The sequence below is a fragment of the Nyctibius grandis genome, chromosome 14 (assembly GCF_013368605.1).
Source record: "Nyctibius grandis isolate bNycGra1 chromosome 14, bNycGra1.pri, whole genome shotgun sequence".
NCBI lineage: Eukaryota > Metazoa > Chordata > Aves > Nyctibiiformes > Nyctibiidae > Nyctibius > Nyctibius grandis.
Genome location: NC_090671.1, coordinates 11,677,011 through 11,695,933, shown reverse-complemented (window position 1 = coordinate 11,695,933; position 18,923 = coordinate 11,677,011). Strand labels below are relative to the sequence as shown.

Genomic DNA, 18,923 nt, shown 5'->3' with positions numbered 1-18,923 from the left:
ATTGCCCAGTCAGGAGCAAAAATGACTACTCTATGCATCATCCTGTGTTGTTCAGAGAAACATGTTCCCGAGGCCCAGAGTTCCTGACCAAACTAAATGCATTTTGATGTTCATTCCTCTTCAAGATTTGCCTGGCTCGTTGGTAAGGCAGTATCCCTCTGAGTGCAGGTGGTATCTGTAAAGGAGAGTTTTGTCATCTCCTGGACCTTGGTCCCCCAGAAGAGCACCACGGAGGGGTCCGGAAACCAGTGTGTTTCCATGCCTTTGCCATTGCACTGAACATAAGTTACTTGCTGTTCCATTTCAGCATATCCACTGTTTCACTATAAACATTGAATATTTATAGAGGAAAACATAGAGTTCTTTGGGGAGTTTAAGGTTTGAGCAAAACGTTTAGTCCTTGATTTGCAGGAGTGAACATTTTGATGGGATTACCAAAACCTCATGGTGGTTCAGTGGTGATGACACCAGCATTTGCATGAAGAAGTGCAGCTCAGTGTCATGAAGAGGAAAAATTTCTTTCCAGTAAGAAGACTGAGGTGGATTCAGTAAGAACTTACTGGAGGAGACATTAGCTGTAAAACAAAAATGAACTTTAATGTGTGGATCTCTTTCTGTAGGCCATTTTGGTTCTTTCAATATAAAGACATCCTTTTCTGTATGGTTTGGAATATTGCTGTTTTGTTGCTGCAGTTCGTCATGAATTTATCTTTGTTTTCCATGCTACTTTCTTAAACAAACAGGAGAAAATCGAAAGAGCCCCCAGATAATTTATTCTGTCATTGCATTGTTGGTGACTCTAGAGATAGCGGTGGGGATATTTTTCTCATTACTAGCTTGCTTTTTTTTTGTAGATAAAGATACGGTAGACTGCATGGTAACATTTGAATAATAGCCTGGTGAAAAGAGCTCATTTTTTGCTTTAGTGAGTTTATGAAGCTCTTAACATCAAATCTCATGTTCTTAACATTTACATTTGGTAGCAAGCTTGCAAGGCTTTTTTTTGTTTTTTTGCTTTTGGGTTTTTCTAAGTGAAGATACAGCTGATATTTGTGCATTATGTAGCAAAAAATAGCTCCTTATTAGCAGACAATCTTGCTGTAATGAATTGATATTGCACATTATTTCTGGCTAGTCCTTTGGTATCGAATCAGGAATGTATTAACAAGCACTGTTTGAGATGCACAGAAGCAAGCAGGGCCAGGAAGAGTCTACAGGTGAAATCCTGGCCAGGGTAGCACCCATCAGCTGTGCTCTGTGCCTGCTCCTGAGATGAGGTTATCTGACAAAACTCGGTGGAAGAACATTATGATAAACTGCAATGCCTATATGCTGTGACTAAAAAGGAAGAGAGATTTTAAAGCTTTGATAGGGACATTAGGAGGTAACTGGAAACTTGTTAGCTTGTGAGAAAAGGAGAAATAGTGTAGCAAAACCAACTGCTCTTCCTTCTGTATGATAACTGTAAAAATACTGTGGGTTTTTGGGGGGGGTTTAAATATTTTTTGGAAGAGGAAAGTTGGGAAAGGGACACTGGGTGAGAGAAAAACTGTTACTGTTTAGCCCTGGGTTCAGGCTAAACGAAGACAGTGGGTAGACTGTATCTTTCAGCCTGTGTCCCCCCCACCAAAAAAAACCCCCGTCCTGGTTTCTTGAGGATGAAATTTTTAGAATCAATTTCTGTTACATTTTGTTTTAGTTTGTGGCCAGCCGTGGTGATCAAGGCCCTTAGCAGTTAAATCCAGGGCAGCTGCCCCAGGCTGGCCCACAGGTGTGTTCTGTAACATTAAGGTCACGTTCACAGGGGTTGGGGGTGGGTTTTTTTTTTTGCTTCGCTCTGCTCTGTTCTCCCTCCTTCTCCTCTGTTCTCAATGGTTACTATTCCTGGAGGGACTTGCCACCACTCTATGAGCTAAGCATAATTTTGTGTCTTCTGTATTAGTTTTGATATTGGTTTTCTTATTTTATTAAATCTGTTTAAATTTCAACCCACAAGTCTCCCTCCTTTTCCCAGTTCCCTTTCTCGGTCGGGGAAGGGGCATTGGGTGATAGAACAACTGGTTATTGTTTAGCCCTGGGTATGGGCTAAATGGAGACACCCCCAAACCACCCAAACCCCTCGCTTTTGTTTAGTCCAAACATGGCCTTACTACCTCTTAGCAGGTGACTAGAGCACCAGTTCAAAATCAATTCAGAGTGCAAAGCGCTTATGGTCTCACTGGCACCATTTCCAGCCTCACGTACGCTCTGATCCCAGATGGTATTGCTGTGTGCATTTTACACCATTTTAGAAACAGATTGTTTATTTTGACTCGTATTCAATGTTTGTTGACAGTGCTGAGATGAACATACAGGATTCTGGGCCTCACATACCTTTCCTACCTAGCCTTTGTTTTATAAACTGACTCTCAAAGTGCTTGTACCCACAGCCTGTGTTTTGTTCCTGGAAGATTTTTTTTTCTGTAGATGAGGCTAGATTGGAAATTCACCCCTTCTGAGCATGAAAATTGGTTATATGCATAATCTTCCTCTTTTATAGCTGTAGAGGTATAAAAATATATGTATCGAGACAAGGAGTCATAAGATACCCAGATGTAAGTATGCAGGGAAATATATGATTTTTAGTTACTTTTTTTTAGACTGCTTTAGAAGTGGTCATTGGAATTCTAAATTCTTTGGACAACAGGCTGAGGAAACAAAGCTCAAAACATAGCAACCTCTGAAATCCTTCAGAGCGCTGCTGTTTTAATCCTGGAAGCTGTGTAGCTGCGTTCCTGTGAGGAGGGACAGTGGATTTGAAAATGTATGAAAACTGTGTGTGTGTATTCCGCTGTAAATACAATTTTGCAAGTCATTCTAAATTTATTTTCTGTGAAATATGTGAAGATGCATTGTCCTGTGTCTGCTAGAGCATTTTCTGATACCTAAAACGGATTGGATGGGCCTGCTTACATAGGGAAAATAAATAAATGCTAATTCTGTAAACTCCATGCAAATTTACAGATTATTTTCTTCCTTAAGTACTCTATTATTGTTTAGTATTTATGTAGTGTTTTATATTTTCAGAACACTTTACAGATATTAATTAATCAGACCTGAATAAACCAAACTTGATGAGAATGTAAAATTAAATGGAAATTAAGTCACTCTTATTCCATTTTACCTGTTTCTGAGTGATTTGTAAGTCACTTTCTATACTCCTAAAGGTGCTTTTTAAAACGCTTTAAAAAAAATCCTACAATACTATTGCTTATTATCTCTAAAAACTCTTTTGGTTAGAAAAGAGGTAGGATTTATACTGTCAAGAACTAATGACAGCACAGATGAGTGGCTTTGAAGCATGTAAATGCTGTTTTATCACCTAAAGCTGTGCATAACTATTTAAGCCTATTTAATTCAGGTAAAAATGCATGGGTGGAGGATTACTCCCTTAATTTGAAGCCTATTTAGAAGCCAGAATATTTGACTCCTGGAGGTTTCTTTGGAGGAAAGTGGAAGGAATATTTAGTTTTGTCTAAGTTTTTACCATAAGCTTTTAAGATAAAAAACTGTTGAGAAATTTTACCTGTAGAAAATAAATGAGACTGGACACCGTTCTGAGGTGGCTAATGTGGAGATATCATGCAGGCTTCTAGCTTGGGTGTTACTGCACCGTCCTCTTGCGAGATACAAGCATGTCCCTAAATACCTTTGAGGATCTGGGCCCGGCTGTTCAGTTTAATGTTCCACGATGCACTGAGTGTCAGATGAAAATGTCAGCTGCTTTGCTTCTGTGAGACTTATCTTGTTTTCTTTCTGGCAATAAATGTCTCTGATAATTGATTCTTCCAACATCTGGTATACAGATTAACATGTGGAACTAACGTCCCAAAAAGTAGAAAGGTGATCCATTTTCATCATGTTGAGTAGAATAACAGATCAAGGTGAGGAAGTGGAACACAGCCACATTTGAGGCTCTTTTTGGTTCCACTATTTTGTTATGTTACTATCAGGAAAAGAATCTGCCTCCTGATATTACAAATACTAACTATAAACACTGCAGGTGATTATTTTAAAATAAGTTTTATGTCATTGAAGTAGGATATGAGTTGTGAATCTGGTTGATGTCTAATGCATCAGAAGGTGTGTTTTGGGCATCCAGCAGATCTGTCAGAACATTGTAAAGTCGGATCTAAACTAGATGCCTTGATTTGTCTCAATATAATAATCTTGCGATATAATAATTTTGTGAAGTGGAAGGGTATGTCCTGCTAATTACTGAAACTGATAGTACAGATAAATCTCTTCTATCCAGCGGTGATACAGTTCTCACAGTTATCTCTCTTGATCTACATAGACATAACCTGCAATTTCCATACTTATGGAAAGTTGCTGGTAGCAAGGTAGTCAGTGGAGTCTGATTCCTGGGGTACAAGGAACAAACACTTCACCAGCTCTGAGCCTGTCGTTCAGGTTTCTGTCACAAATAAATGTGATGGGGTTAATCTGTTATCTAACTAACACTTGGGGGAAAAAAAAAAAAAAGAAAAATCCAGGTCTTTTAGAGAGTTTCTAGGCAACCACAGTGAAGAAGATGACATTGAAGAGATGTATTTTAACTGTTTTTATAAGAAGGCTCCAGCTGAAGCTGAAGGCTTGAGGAACATAGATGAATATCTAGCATCCTTTTCTTATCTAGGAAAATGATGGCTTGGTCTGTGACTGGCAGCGCTGGTGTTTTAGATATATGTGCTACAGATACTTTCTTGTATAGTAATAGAATTGTAATTCCCAGACTATCATTATTCTAAAGTGTTTTTCAAATGCAACAATCAATATCTCACCAGTGTTCTGGGCCCCTCAGCCTGAAACATTTCTGTATATCCTACAACTATTTAATCTATGTCTTCAGAAATCTTGTTTCCTCCCAAAAAATGTAAGCTATTGGTTGACTAATGGTTTACTAATGTTATGAATCACTTAGAACCATAGATGGCTGTGTATACTCTAGTGAGGTTTCTTTTAAATAGGAGGCTGAATAATAGCATCTCCAGTTGCTGCTAGCAAACGTACTGTCAAGAATACCCAGAAAAATTGTCCTTAAAGATGCCCATTTCTGTAACTCAGGCTGAAAGGGAATTGCTGAGTGCAACACTTTGCTTATTTGTTTTAGAAAAAGCAGGAATGCAGGGTGAGGGTGGGTTTTTTTTTAATGTACTTCTAGCTTTGGGTGCCGAGTATCCAGTGAGGAATAGGAGGGTAAACACAGTTTGGGATGAATGCCACCAAATCCCCAGTTGCGGAGGCGATGGCATAGTCTTGCACTCTTATTCACGGAGGGTCCACCACTGTCGTATTCTGATATATCTTTCTCAGTAAGGGCTGCATGCATTTCCAGCTTAAAGGTTCCATTAAAAACATAAAATATTTTTGTGGGAAGATTTACCAAAACTGATTGACTAAATAAAAAAACCCTCTCTAAAGTATTTGGTTTTGTGTGCCCTGCATAAAAGAGACAGGACTTGGGTACCTGGGCTCTGCTGGGAATGTCACATGCGTGGAGAGCAGTAGGCTCCACGTTCAAGCAAGCTGAGGCCATGGTACAAGCTTGAGACAGATCCACATGCATCCGCATCCAACCATGGTCTGCATGGTTCTCCATGCTGAGTGATGCCTGTGTAATCCTCTAGTCAAATAAGCAGTAATTTTAAAATTTAGAAAACATGTGTTTTCTAGTACTACTTTTCCTGTCTTGTAGCTTTTGTCTATGAATCTGCTGAGATTACATCCTGTTCCGTTATTCAGCTTCTGCCACGACTTTCTTTCATGATGATTCCTGTGCCCTTCTTTGGGGAAAAGATTTCTTCTGTGCATTCATTTTAATTCAGTACAAGTTAAAGGATGTCTGAAGTAATGTGAATTTGAGCGTCTGTGTTCCTACATGGAACGCTGTTGAATCTAGCTATCAAAAAGGGAGTGTGTAAAATAAAAACCTTTAAAGAATTTATTTTTCCTACAGAAATCATTTTTGCTAACGGCAATATAGCTTATATTCAGACACCAATTAAAGGAGCACATTCAGGCCAAGATGGAAATTGACCCAGACTTAGAAAGAAGCTTACCTTCACCTTAAGCTAAACTAAGAAAATGTCAAGCTTTAGCAGCCTCTTTTCTTCACTCTCTCTGGGGTCAGTTATAAAACCCCAGAAAATCCTGGGGTGTCAAAAATATCAGAATAGAATCAGTCATTTCTAGCAAACACAGATGATTTACATATTTTTTACAGGTTGGTAAAAACATATTTATGTGCAAAATGTCCCCCATGTGTTTATCCATTGCACTTAATGCATATTTCTTACTTGAAATTGTTTTGACCTTTGGCCTTCCAGTTCCCTTTAAATTATACAGTTCATCTCCATTTTACTTCATATGCAAAGTGAACTATACAGATCATATTTTGTCATTCACAAAATTCACCATTTCATGGGAAAAATATTTAAAAGTAAATTCAATACAGCGTAGATCTGCATCACAGAAATATCAGGGATTATCAAGATTTTTTTTCAATAAAACTGGAATCTATGACTCCCAGATCACAGATTTCAGTGTGAATTTTAACATTAACTAATGGGAGCAGGATGGAAGCCTTGAGCTTCCCTAAAACTCCACACTGGGAGGATTGATTTTAAACTCAAAGCAAATTAACTACTATGGAGAGAGTACAGAATAAGAAAAAATAAATTCTCCTTTTGTATTATTATATTTCCCATGCCTGTAGCGAGTGTTTTATGTCTCTGTAGCAGAGATAGTATCTTCTGCAATTATTACCATCTTCAAATTAATTGTCATAGGGAATTAAATGATTTTGTTTTGTAAGGCTGTTCTGACAACCACAGGGTGAATTTTATGGAGAAACTCTGAAATACGCTGGAAGACAAATGTGTTGGGAGCACCTGTCATGAGGAATGCCCGCATGGGCTTCGCTCGGACTGAACAAAGCCAAGAGCTTTCAACAGGCTTTGTGGACAGACATTCAGAAAAGCTATTTTGGATTGATCAAAACTGTTTAACAGCAGGAAAACATTTTTCCTTGTAGAACTGAGGTGTTTGATTAAACTTAATTAAATAATGTACAAATATTTAATTTTGAAAAAGAACTTTTTTCTAAGTGAAAATATCCCAGTCTGAATATGGCAGAATAGGACCATTTTGATAATATCAGCCTTCTTTCTCTGTGTTCTTCCAAAACTGAAATTCCAGCCACATCTCCTCGGTTTCATGAAGTGTTTCAATTTTAACTGGCCTGTATTTTCCAAAGGATATCACATTTTTTTCCCCTCTCAGTCACATTCTGGGCATCTGAACTAGGTCTTGGAATTGCTCGTTGTGAACCATTATCCCCTTTTTCATCTGCTCAGTTAAACATACTCTACCATTTAATTTTGAGAACAAAAAAGAAAGACAGAAACCGAGAGAGAATTTGCTATTGGTGGGACAAAAATAATGGTATTTTAAGTGTTTCCATGAAAGCAATGTGACATGACAAATTTTAAGAAGCACAGTGAATACTATTAATATTTATGATGCACTCAAGAAAACAGCTATTGTGTGCCACATCCATCAAAGATAAGAATTGTATTCAACTGTGTTGGATAATAAACATTGAATGACAATAGCTAGAGATTATATGAGGGATTTCATACTCATGTTTTATGCCTGCTTGAGTAAGAGCACCATGTTATCCCACTGTGAACCAATAATTTTCTTTCATGAAATTAGATACACTTGCTGATACTTGTTACAAATATAGTCCAAAATAGTAACGAATATGCAGGGAGTGCTGATGCCAAGAGCTTCATAGATCCTGTTGCAAGCTACTCGGGATCAAGTCCTAAAGGCAGCATTTTTCCATTAATCCTCCTCTTGGAAATCACTCTGAAGTTTACCAAATTGCAGTGATTTGACCACATATTGCTAGTTCTTTGCAGTTTGGATGGATGCTAATGATTACCCCATGAAATGAAAGCCCTTCCAGCATAGCAAGCTGGCTTTTTATATCCCATATTTCTGTTTAAAAAAATTCAATCTCTCCATCGCTAGGAATGGGCAGAAATGCCCAAGCCGTGGGAACGCCTGCTCTGACCCCACGCCAGCATCTGTCTTTAGATAATGTGCCCATGAATGTCCTAAGTCTGGCATGGCTTTTCTTCATTGTCATCGCTGTAAAATGTAGTTTTGGAACTAATTTGTGATCATCCAGGCAAGCAACTTCTGGGGAGAGATAAAGGGGACATGTCTCTCCACTCTTGCTCTTAAACACTGCACGTCTCCTCCCTGTGCCATGTGGCCATGCCTGGCAAGTTGCATGCCCTCATCCTCCCCCACTCCTGGTTGATGCTGTGTCTGCTCCTGTGATTAATCTCTTTGATGCAGAAGCTGCGTGCATTGCCACTTTCCTGTTCTTTCTGCCCTGCCTTCTTATTAAAAGTATAATGCTCTGGAGATACTTTTGGAAGATCAGACTGATGCCAGAGTTCTGCACTGCACACCCCCTTCTTTGGAAAGAAACTAATTCAGAGTTGATTGACGAATACCTGTAGCATCTTTGGTCAGGTGTTTCTAAATAAAGCTGTATTTGGAAGAGTTAACACGCTCTCTGTATATCAAGGGTAAGAGGACATCCAGGTATTCTTGCAGCCAGAGTGATCTCGGGTCTCTTTGATCCACGTGGAGAGTTACTATTCTTAGAAAGCCCTCTCCAAGGATGCACAGGCACTAAATTCTTGTTAGAAGTAAGTGGTTCCAATAATAAATGTGCAGAGGAAAATGCTAAGAGATGCTTTTCCACTGAGCTGATCTGGCTGTGCTGCCTCTGGAGGGCTACTTGGTTACCTCTGTTCCTTTAGGTTTGCTGCTTCTATCTTTATGAAAAATTTGCCGATGGGAGTTCAGTGCAAGCTGATGGAGGGATCCCTTGACAGACTATCAAGAGCAGTAGGACCTCCTGCAGGCCAGGAATAAGGGCACAGCGAACCTCTTGACAGAGTGATTGCAAGAGGGATGAGCTGAGCCAACCTGAAGTGATTTTTGTGAGCAGTACAGATGGTTGGACTTGATGATCTTAAAGGTCTTTTCCAACCAAAACAATTATATGATTCTATGATTAACAGGACCCAGACCAAGGAGACACAGTGTGCTGGAGGGAGCTACAAAGCTTTTACTTTGTCTACCTAAAATGAGACTCTTCTTGTTCCTTAACAATTACCCAATAATTTGGCTCGTCTGTAATTTTTTCCAGAGTGCTCATTCTGGTTTTATTGCCAATTAACTTAGCATTCTAGTCTTGGTCTACAGCTGATTGGCCAGTAATTTGAACTAAAGCCCTCATCAAAAGGGCATCATTTGTAAAACAGGGAAGAAATCTCAGAGATACTGAAATTACTGTTAATTAAATCAGCATATGAATATAATGGGCACACATGAACAAAATTATGTTTGTTTTTGAGCTGTTCTGCTAGCTGGAGAGTAAGTCTTATTAGGACTATTTAATTGTCAGCCTCTATTTATAAGTTGTACAGCGAGCTGAGTCCCTTCTGCATAAATTAATTTTATATTGTGTATATGTGTATGAGTGATACATGTAGTTCTTAGCTTATGCAAACAGGCCCTATGTTCTTGCCAAGCAGATGCTGTACTATATTTCTTATGTACATGTTGCACTGAAAGCTTGTCTTTTTAAACGATCATTTGTATTTAACACAACCCTTATTCAAAGCTGGCATTGACCTTAATGTAGTTACTTCTGATTTACATGGCCCCAATATCAGTTAGGCTCAGGAATTATTTTACATGTAATTTCTATTTTTTAAATTAAATTAAAATAGCATCATAAAGATGGAGCAGAGCGGCAATCAGAGAGCTTTAGAAGTTGTAATGTAGCCTATAAGCAGCTATTGTGTATAAAGAAATTTCTTCCAAAGGTGCCTTAGCTTTACTGAAAATGCCAAGCTACAGCTTTATTAAGATAATCAAGATACTCTAACGCGGTGCTTTGGGACAGCCTTGTAATATTCCGTGTTGCTCAATTCTGAAGTTGTTGAATTAGCAGTTTCACAACTCTGCCTCCTGTGGAGCTGGAAGGCAAAACTGCATTTTGTACTGGTTGGTGCCTATCTGTGAGCTCTTTCAAGACCAGTCCAAGGCAGAAGACAAAAGTCCCTCGTGGGGTTGGCAGGAGTGAGGGCATCAGCACTGGTGAGGGCAGAGAGGAGCAGGCGTTGCAAATGCCAGGTTATTTGAGAGGTGGTAAATGCATTCCCTGCTGTGGCCAGGGGAAGAAATGGATCCAGTGAGTTTCAAGGGATGAAATGTTGGCATCACGCTGAAATCTGTGGTCAACGGCAAGGAGAAGCTAATCGAGTTTTGCATAATCTTTGGAACCTTCTAATTCTGGGTAGGTAAATGCATTGAAATGGCAATGACTTGTCATTCCAGCTTGCTTTCCACAGCAATAGTGCTCAAGAAAAAAAGAACAACAATCCCAATGGTCTCCATAGCTTATATCCCATAATGTGAATTTCAAACCACAAGTTAAAATAGTTTTGTTTGGTGGAAAAATATTCAGGTTAAGAATTATTCTCAGAAAATAATTATGATAAATGAGGACATTTTCAAGTTTTCCTAACTGGTCATGATCAATTCACAAAGAGGAAAAGGAATGCAAAATTCATCAAATAAATTATTCATTATATTCACTCAGCTATAGCTAACAGTGAATTGTCTAGACAGTAATTACCAATTTTTAACCTGTGTATGTTCACATAACACTATTGTGTGAATAGCTTCAGTATACAGCGGCTTGAGATAACAGTAATGGATGTAAGTCAACCAGCAGGTGATTTTAATTGGGAAATTATATTGGATTTTTCTATTGAACTTCCATAAAACATTACATAAATATTGAATCTTCTTAATGCTTTTTCTCCAGTTGAAAATATAGGCACACAGAGTTCTGTGCTAATTTGATCAGTGGATATGCAAACATTTATTTTTTTAATTCTACTGTAAAATTCTCCAAAAAGCCATTAAATTCAGAATACAGCACGAATCCACGAGGAGTCCGATGCAGTAATAATGTTTGCCATTTCAGTGATGATTTTCCACTAACGAGTTTGCATGGCTCCTTAAGGAGGGTTCATGTCTATCTGGTGCTGTTTACTGGCGTGCTGTAATGCGCTCCTGACGGCGCAAGGAACGGAAACCTTAGTCCTTCCCCTTTATTGCCATGGCAAGAAATCAAGACTTTGAGGGGATTCCCTTCGTTTCCTAGGCAATGCAAAACCTCTGCAGTGACAGATTGCACCTCCTGCTTAGCTACCAGCTGCCTGGGGGATGTGGTTGCTGGGATTTGCATGGTGGAGCTGGGGCTTGAAAGAGGACTGCAGAAGAGTTTCCCAAGAAGGTACCTGGCCACTGCCGTTGGCAAGCCGGCGGTCCTGCGGGTCTGTGGGCACTCAGCAGGAGCACAGGGCTGTGCTACCCGTGGTCAGGTTTTGACAGTGAGGAAAACAGGTTTTTGTATTCCTTTGACTTTTTTGCAAAAATCTTCCTTTGACATTTTTGCAGAAATCTCTATTACTATTACAGTTAATTAGAGAAGAGTTACATTGAAAATAAAGCAGAAAATCATAATCTGGAATGGATTTGTTATTGAAGCATGTGTCCTGTGGGCTAATTGCGAGTTAGTAATTTTGTGGTGCTCAACTGCTCTGAGTTGATCAGAAACTGTCATTTACAAAGCTCTTCCATTTCGCGTCGGTTAACTAGCCTTAAGAGAAAAATAGCAGGAAAGCCACACAAATGAATGGAAATTATGCAAAAACTAGGACATTGTAAAAGAATATTTGCATAGAATTATGTTTTTGTGTATGTCAGTTTAAACTACATCCTTCAGGGTATGGTTTGTAGAGAGGTGCATTAAACTCTAACCACATGTAGCTCCCATTAACTCTAATACAAGCTCTGATTCTGACTTCCTGTGTGCTTAATGTTATCTTAATGTAATTTGATTTGATATTTAATTGCAGTAATTTAATTAATGGTTCTGTAAATAAAAAGGCTGAGTTGTGCCCTCCTACACACACAGATATGCACAGCAAGCAGCTCTAGTGTCTCCTGTGAGACTTAAATTTGTGTGTCTTAGAGCCAAATTTAACCCTAAGGATGTATGATAAAATGCCCAAATCCCAGAACAACGCTGTAATGGTGTTTGCGTTGGAAACGTTACAGTATTAGTTCAAGCTTACAGGAGGAGAATAGCATTTAAAAACCAAACCTACAGATTTCTCCCTAATAGTTGTCGACGGGGTAAGTCACAGAATTGCTTCCTTGTATAACAGGATTCCATTTAAAATAGTTTACAAAGACTTAGTTATTAACAAAACTGTTACTAATTGGATAACCTGCTATTAAAATTGTTACGGAATCCTACTGGCCCGATGGGTTACTTACAAGCCAGAGCTTATAGGCGTTTATAACCCTTCTATTGATGTGCCTATAACCTTCTCTAACACATGCTACTCACGTCTGTTTCACACTTAAAATGCCTATTAAATATTGATTAGTAACCCTTATAAACCATTTATAAATTGAAGCATGTAATATAAAATGTAACCTAAAATCATTAAGGCTACATGGTGTGCAAGTTAATAGTAGCAATCTTGAAAAGTTAGGGAGTGCATGAATTCAGGGAATTGTATTCATAAACTATTTTCTTAGTACAAGATAGTGGAGCTCCCGTTGAAGTCAGGGATTTTCCATAGCATCTACTAAAGATTTTGCTCTTTTAAAAAAATCTATTTATAAACAAGAGGTGACATAATGCAACTTCACATCTACCAGGTAAGCTGAATTATTTTTCTGTGTTTTTTAGGATAGAGTAGAGCTGTGTAAACTACAGGGCCAAATATTTATGCATAAAAGGAGGAGCATCATGTATTCACTTACGGAAAAGAGGTCCAAATTCCCTGATGTCGCTGCTGTGAAATGCATAGATATTCTGCTGACATTAGTGGAATTATACCATATTGTCTATATAATAAATCACAGACAGCTGTTTCTAAATCAGCCCCTAAACTGAAACGAATTCAGCATAAGTAGCGTCCCACTTCAGCATAATTGCCCGCTGTTAAGCTTGGAGGTAAATCACATTTATGTCCCTGCAAATCCCTACCGGGTATAAGGGAAATCTGAGTGAATTTGCTTGAATTTGCCTTGCCCTGAGTTTGCATTGCTGTTTAACTTAATATTATTGCAAATACCCCTGCAATGTACTTTAAAAGTAGGGTTTATTTTGGAAATGGCACTTGACCCCTAAGGATAGACCAGATTTGTGTGTACCACCATTCTGTTGTGATTAACAGGATATTTAGATGGGCAAGAGCCAACTCTGATCCAAAGTCTGATGTACTCTGCAAACCTGCAAAACACTGACATTCAGGGTGGGAATGACAAGTACAAAAACCTCAGGCAATAACGGCAATCAGCAGGCCTTTTTGTTATGCAAAGGAAAAAAATCAGATAGATGGAAACAACAATAAAGCAGCAGTGATTCAAAGTGCTTTCTTTCAAAACATCTCGTGCAATTTCCAGCTGCCTCCCTCCTCACATCTCACTTCTCAGATAAACAGCAGAATTGGTCAGACTCTGACTTTGCCTTTGCAGTTTTCAGTCATTACTCAGTGTCTGTACCTGACCTCCAGCTCTTAAAAGCCCAACAATTAAGCGAATTCCAAAGAGGATTACAATTGAGAATCAGAGGGTATAAATGTGATTTAGCATGGAGTGCTGAGCATGACAAATCATTTCTGTGCCGAGGCCTTACTTGTTCTGAAATGAGTTTCAGTTAGAAACACAGGAGTGATTTGGCCGTGGTCCAGTGCCAAGTGTCAGGTGCAGATTTGCTCTTGCAAGGCTCACGGAGCCTGTAATACCTTTCCTTCAGACCAAAGCGCCACTGTTTTTGTCAGCTTCTTTGTCTTGGGAGGAAATACAGAGACATGCACGTGCAAACCAACCGCCCAGGTTATTTCCTTCTCTTTGGAAGAGCTTGACGTTGCGTTGGAAGGTTATTTCCTTCTCTTTGGAAGAGCTTGACGCTGAAAGCGTTGCGTTGTAGAAGGAAAGCACAAGGACATTGCGAGGTGGACTCAGGTTCCTTATTTATGTAGCTAGAAGAGACAGGAGATCTTGATGCAAAAAGTTTCCAAAACATGTAGTTGAAGTGTACAATGGAAGGGAAAAGTTTCTTGAATGTTTTCCTGCTATGGGTTACTTGTGAGAAGTTTGTCTTAGGCTTTCACTACTACAGAAGCTGGCTGATGTTTCATTGATAAATGAAGAAATCTCTCACATCAGAAAAGAATATTAATAGCATGCACGTGTGTGTTTGCATGAGTCTGTGTATTGAGTTGCCTTGGAAACAAGGGGAGAAAGCGCCATGAACCAGAACATGCTTTCCATTTAAGGAACACTTGTGCTGTTGTAAAACTACATACAAAAATAATCTGATTCATTCATCTGTTCTGAAAGCATCTTGCTACAGACAGCAGCGTGAGTGTGTGGATCCCATGCAAAGATGACAGAAAGCCACCTGACTTTGTTTTTGAGCAGATTGTTGAACAAATGAGTTGACATTGGTAAAGTTGCTAATAATGTGGAAAACAAATATATGCAAGTTATAAAAAATTTTGGCAATGCTCCAGGTGTACATTAAAGTTACTAAGATATGAAGCAGACCTAGAGTATTCACATTGCAAAACAAAGCAGACAATTTTACCTTACATATAAGAACAGCTGTTTCAGCATATTGGCCTCAAAGACAGTATGTTGAAACAGCTGTCCAAGTGTTTGGAGGTTAATCTACTCAATTAATCATTGTGTATTTTTTTTTTCCGTTTATAATAATGTTTGTACTGTTCCTTGTGGGCATGTGAACAAAATATTAAATGTAAAGTTTTAGTCATCAGTGAAAGGCTTATCAGAAAACTGTGTGAGAAGAAAACTCTGTCTTCAGAGTGACACTGGGTCTTGGAGAGATTGACGTGGTCAATACAGATGCTGATCTCAGCAGCCAAGTTATGGTGGTTTTTTAAACATAAATTTCAGAAGCGAATCACTAGCAAGATTAGTCTGAGAGATACAAAAAGCCTGGACTTCTTCATGAAGCTCTGTAAAATATATGAATAAGGACATTTTCTGTTGGGTGGTGTTTCCAAGTCATCTGTGAGCTTCCACCTTGAGTACCCTGCAAGCTGCAATTTCATGTGGTCTAAACCAAAACTCTCTGGGCTGCAGCCTGGAAATGCAAAACAGCCAAACCATTTTGGTCTCTCATAAATAGCTGAGGGCTGTCAGTGTGGAGATTGCATGGCAACCTGAGTTGTCTCGCTCTGGTGCATTTGGACGTGTGATGCTCAGGATCGGGTGCAGAGCAGCACGGTGCTTTCCACATTGTCCACACAAGAGCCCCTTGTAGTGGCTGGGAGTCATGTGTCAGCCCCCTTCACGTGGTGCTGCTGAGGTGAGAACAAGAGAGATGCCCTACAATTAACACAGGTGTAGTTGTTGTAATTGTCAAAAATAATCTTCAATGAGACTTTGCCCTGGAGAGAGGTGTGTTCTCGGGTGTGTTGTGATCTGAAAATCACGCACACACGAAATGGCTACTGCTCCCACCTCATCTGAATTAATTTTGCAACATTTTATGAATGAAATCCTAGAACGTAGCACATTTTCTGCATATTGTCTGCCATCAAATTGCAGACAGCCACTGTCAGAGAAATCCTCTGGCAATCTATTTGACCAGAAATAGATAAAATCTAAACATAATTTCCAACCTTTCTAAATATCACTGCACATGTAAAAATAGCAAAATCTTTATATATCATATCCCAGTCCACCTTTCATTTCAATGTTTTTTTAGTCAAAGGTAGGGTTTCTGGCTTTGTTTTCCCCAAGAGACTATACAGAATAAGTGGGAAGAGTCATCATAAAAGTTGGTGAAATATAGATTACAGCAGCTACACACAGCTATGCTTAACGTGTTCTAAAGTCTGTTCCTCCACACTAATTTTCCCAGATTCTAGGTTTATTCCCCTGTGGACTGAACAGCAATGCATGCTGAAATAAGGCTTTTTAGACTGAAACTCTGTTTATGAGATTCTTGGCCAAGAAAAGAGGAGGGGTGGGGTGGGGGAACCTAACCAGAAATGCTGCTGCAGAGAGGGAAGCTGCTGCAAGCCATGGCTGCCTGGAGACAGTGCTGTCAGATGGTGCCTCGTGAAATGCTTCTGCTTAACGTGTCCGAGGTTGGCTCTGTCTCAGGCTGTTGCTGTTTCTCAGCCCCATCAGTGACGCAGCTCAGCGCTAGCTGGCCAGGAAACTTGCACATCATCTTCTCTTCCACTCCTGTCACAACTTGTCATTAGGAAGAAAGAAGGTTGCAGTTTTATTTTGGGTTGTTCTCCGTAATAGCTTTTGTCAGATTGCATTGGATATGCGTACCAGAGTTCAATTACAACACTACGATGGGGAAAATCCAAAACTAAATCAACAACAACTTGCACAATTCGCTTCATTAACAAAGAGGAAGAAAAACAGTATTAAAATGCCAGGTACTGCTGCATTTGAGTGAGTGTAACCTTTGGGCGGTTAGTTAAATGTCAATGTCATTTAACAAAAAATGAAAAACAAATAGAAAGGTATGTTTGATGTTGTTGTGGTCCTGTGACTTTAGAAGTTGGGCATTGGTTGACCACTTAGTATTGTATTGGCCATGAAAAGAACAAACATTTGTCCTTCAAAACTAACCTGCAGTAAAGCAGGAGAATGTGGAGTGAAACTTTTGATGATCTTTTTCTGCTTTTTGTTACAAGGTGCCTTCTGGCAATAATTCTTGGGCTTTTGGAAAATGAAGTTGCATCAGCAAAGGAACAAAGATGTATTGAAACTAAATGTTTGTTTTTAGATCCAGTTTATCTGTTTTCAGATCATTACTGTTGCCTAGGAAATTTGAAAATTCAGTAGTGTAAATGAGATACTTTACTCACCATGTTCTCATTAATGTCTTTGTATGGACTTTTTTGTTCCCAGACTTGGGTTCAGCTTTTGTAGGTGAATACTCTCACCTAGGTTTTGCATTTGTATCTTCATGGAGTGGATTTAAACATAAACACGCTTCAATTGTGACATGACCATTGGTTTTATTCCTAAAGTGCTGTCTATCAAGAACCTGAGAAGTGCATGTTGAGGCTGTGCTGAGATGGTGTGGGAAGTGGTGCGGTGCTGGGAGATGTTCCATCTCTGGGTCTTCAGCCCACCATGAGGTCACGACACATGCAGAGCTGAACTTCCTTTGCTATGTTTCTGTTTGTATTCTCATGAAGTAGACATAAAATGTTAGTTGTCTTTGAATGAGAGAGTTTATAATTTTATTTATGTAAGACACTCCCTTTTTGGAGTAACGTTTTGAAAACAAAATGTGGCGAGTACTGGCCCATATCTGTGCCGTGTGAGTGCATTTCAACCATCAAGGAGGCGAGATGTTATCAGGGAGGGAGAACGTGGCTGAATACTTCAAGGTGTAAGAAAAGAAGGCAAAGAGCCAAAATTATAAGGAGAAGTGGAAGGTGAGGAGAGCTTGCTCTTTTCTGTGTGGTAATTGTATAGGGGTGCTTTAACTGAAAGCACTTTTTAGCTGGAATTCTGTGTTACATTTATGAAGGCCTTTAGGTGCAACGCTTTTTCCTGCTTTGTCAATCCTTCACTAAAATGATGTGTCAAAATGCCAGAGAACCATATCTTTTCTTAAGCTGTGTCTTCTGTAAAAAGGATCTTCCGTTGTGTTTGTCTGTCCATTTAGCAGGAGCAATGACTATGCAGCAGGAGGACCCCATCAGCTGCAGTATGAGAAAGAATATGGCATTAGACCTGGCCTTCTACCCGCCTTGCAACAGTAAACAATTTGAAATTGGTACTGCAGAAGAAGAAATAAATGTATTATCATTCGGAAATCTGCCCATTTTTAGAGGAAAAGTAAAGAATAAATGGTTAACACAGCCAATTTTAAGGAAGATAAATTTCCTTTATGGAGGCGAATAGCAAATATTCATTCCATTTGAACAGTCCAGTAGTGGTGATCTAATTTCTCTTTGCAACTGAGTCAGGCTGTGTAATTTTGTGTCTCACATTAAGTAAAATGGCAGCAAATGGGAGATGTTTTCCTCCACTGAGATAGTTCTTGTAGATGAGTTCTTCAACACGAGTTGGGTAATTCTCTTTTTCCTCTCTTGCTGTACCTAGTTTATCTTTCTGGAAGATCAGTATTTTTCCCATTATTCATAATGTAACAGGTTCTAAAGAAATAGATTGTAAAGTTTGAATTTTAATAATGTCTTAATGACTTCTAAAGGCTAATTATGAAGATAATACTTTGGAAACAGAGATAGAAGTCTTTTTTCATTTTTCTTCTGTCCTTCAGTGTCTTTTGTTGAGATGGAAAACCAAGTCAGCCACTATTTCATATAGTTTACAAACAGTTTAAAACTAAAGGTTTTAAAATTATGTTGGAGTCCCTGCTTGGACTGAGTTTGGTGCTGAGGGGTAAGGACAAGGAACCATTGTTAAAATTCTTTATCACAGAAACATGCTGTGATTTTGATATATACTTGCTTTCATAGAATAATAAGTGGAAGACCTTTGTCTGTTTACAGAGTGCTTCTCTCAAAAAACAATAATACTGTCACTTACTATTTCTATTCCTGAGAAACACTAATGTCATCCCCCTTGTCTGCTATTGTCTTGCCCCATTTCAAACCACCTGTGAGATGACATTGGAAGCCCTCTCAAAGTGGAATGTTTTGCAGTAGTTTCATATTAAGAGGTAT

General features: G+C 39.0%; 1 protein-coding gene across 1 annotated transcript in view; it reads left to right on the top strand.

The window, feature by feature from the left end:
• LOC137670148 (transmembrane protein 132B-like) overlaps positions 1 to 18,923 on the top strand; it is a 242,679-nt gene that overhangs the window by 173,427 nt on the left and 50,329 nt on the right. The window lies entirely within an intron of this gene.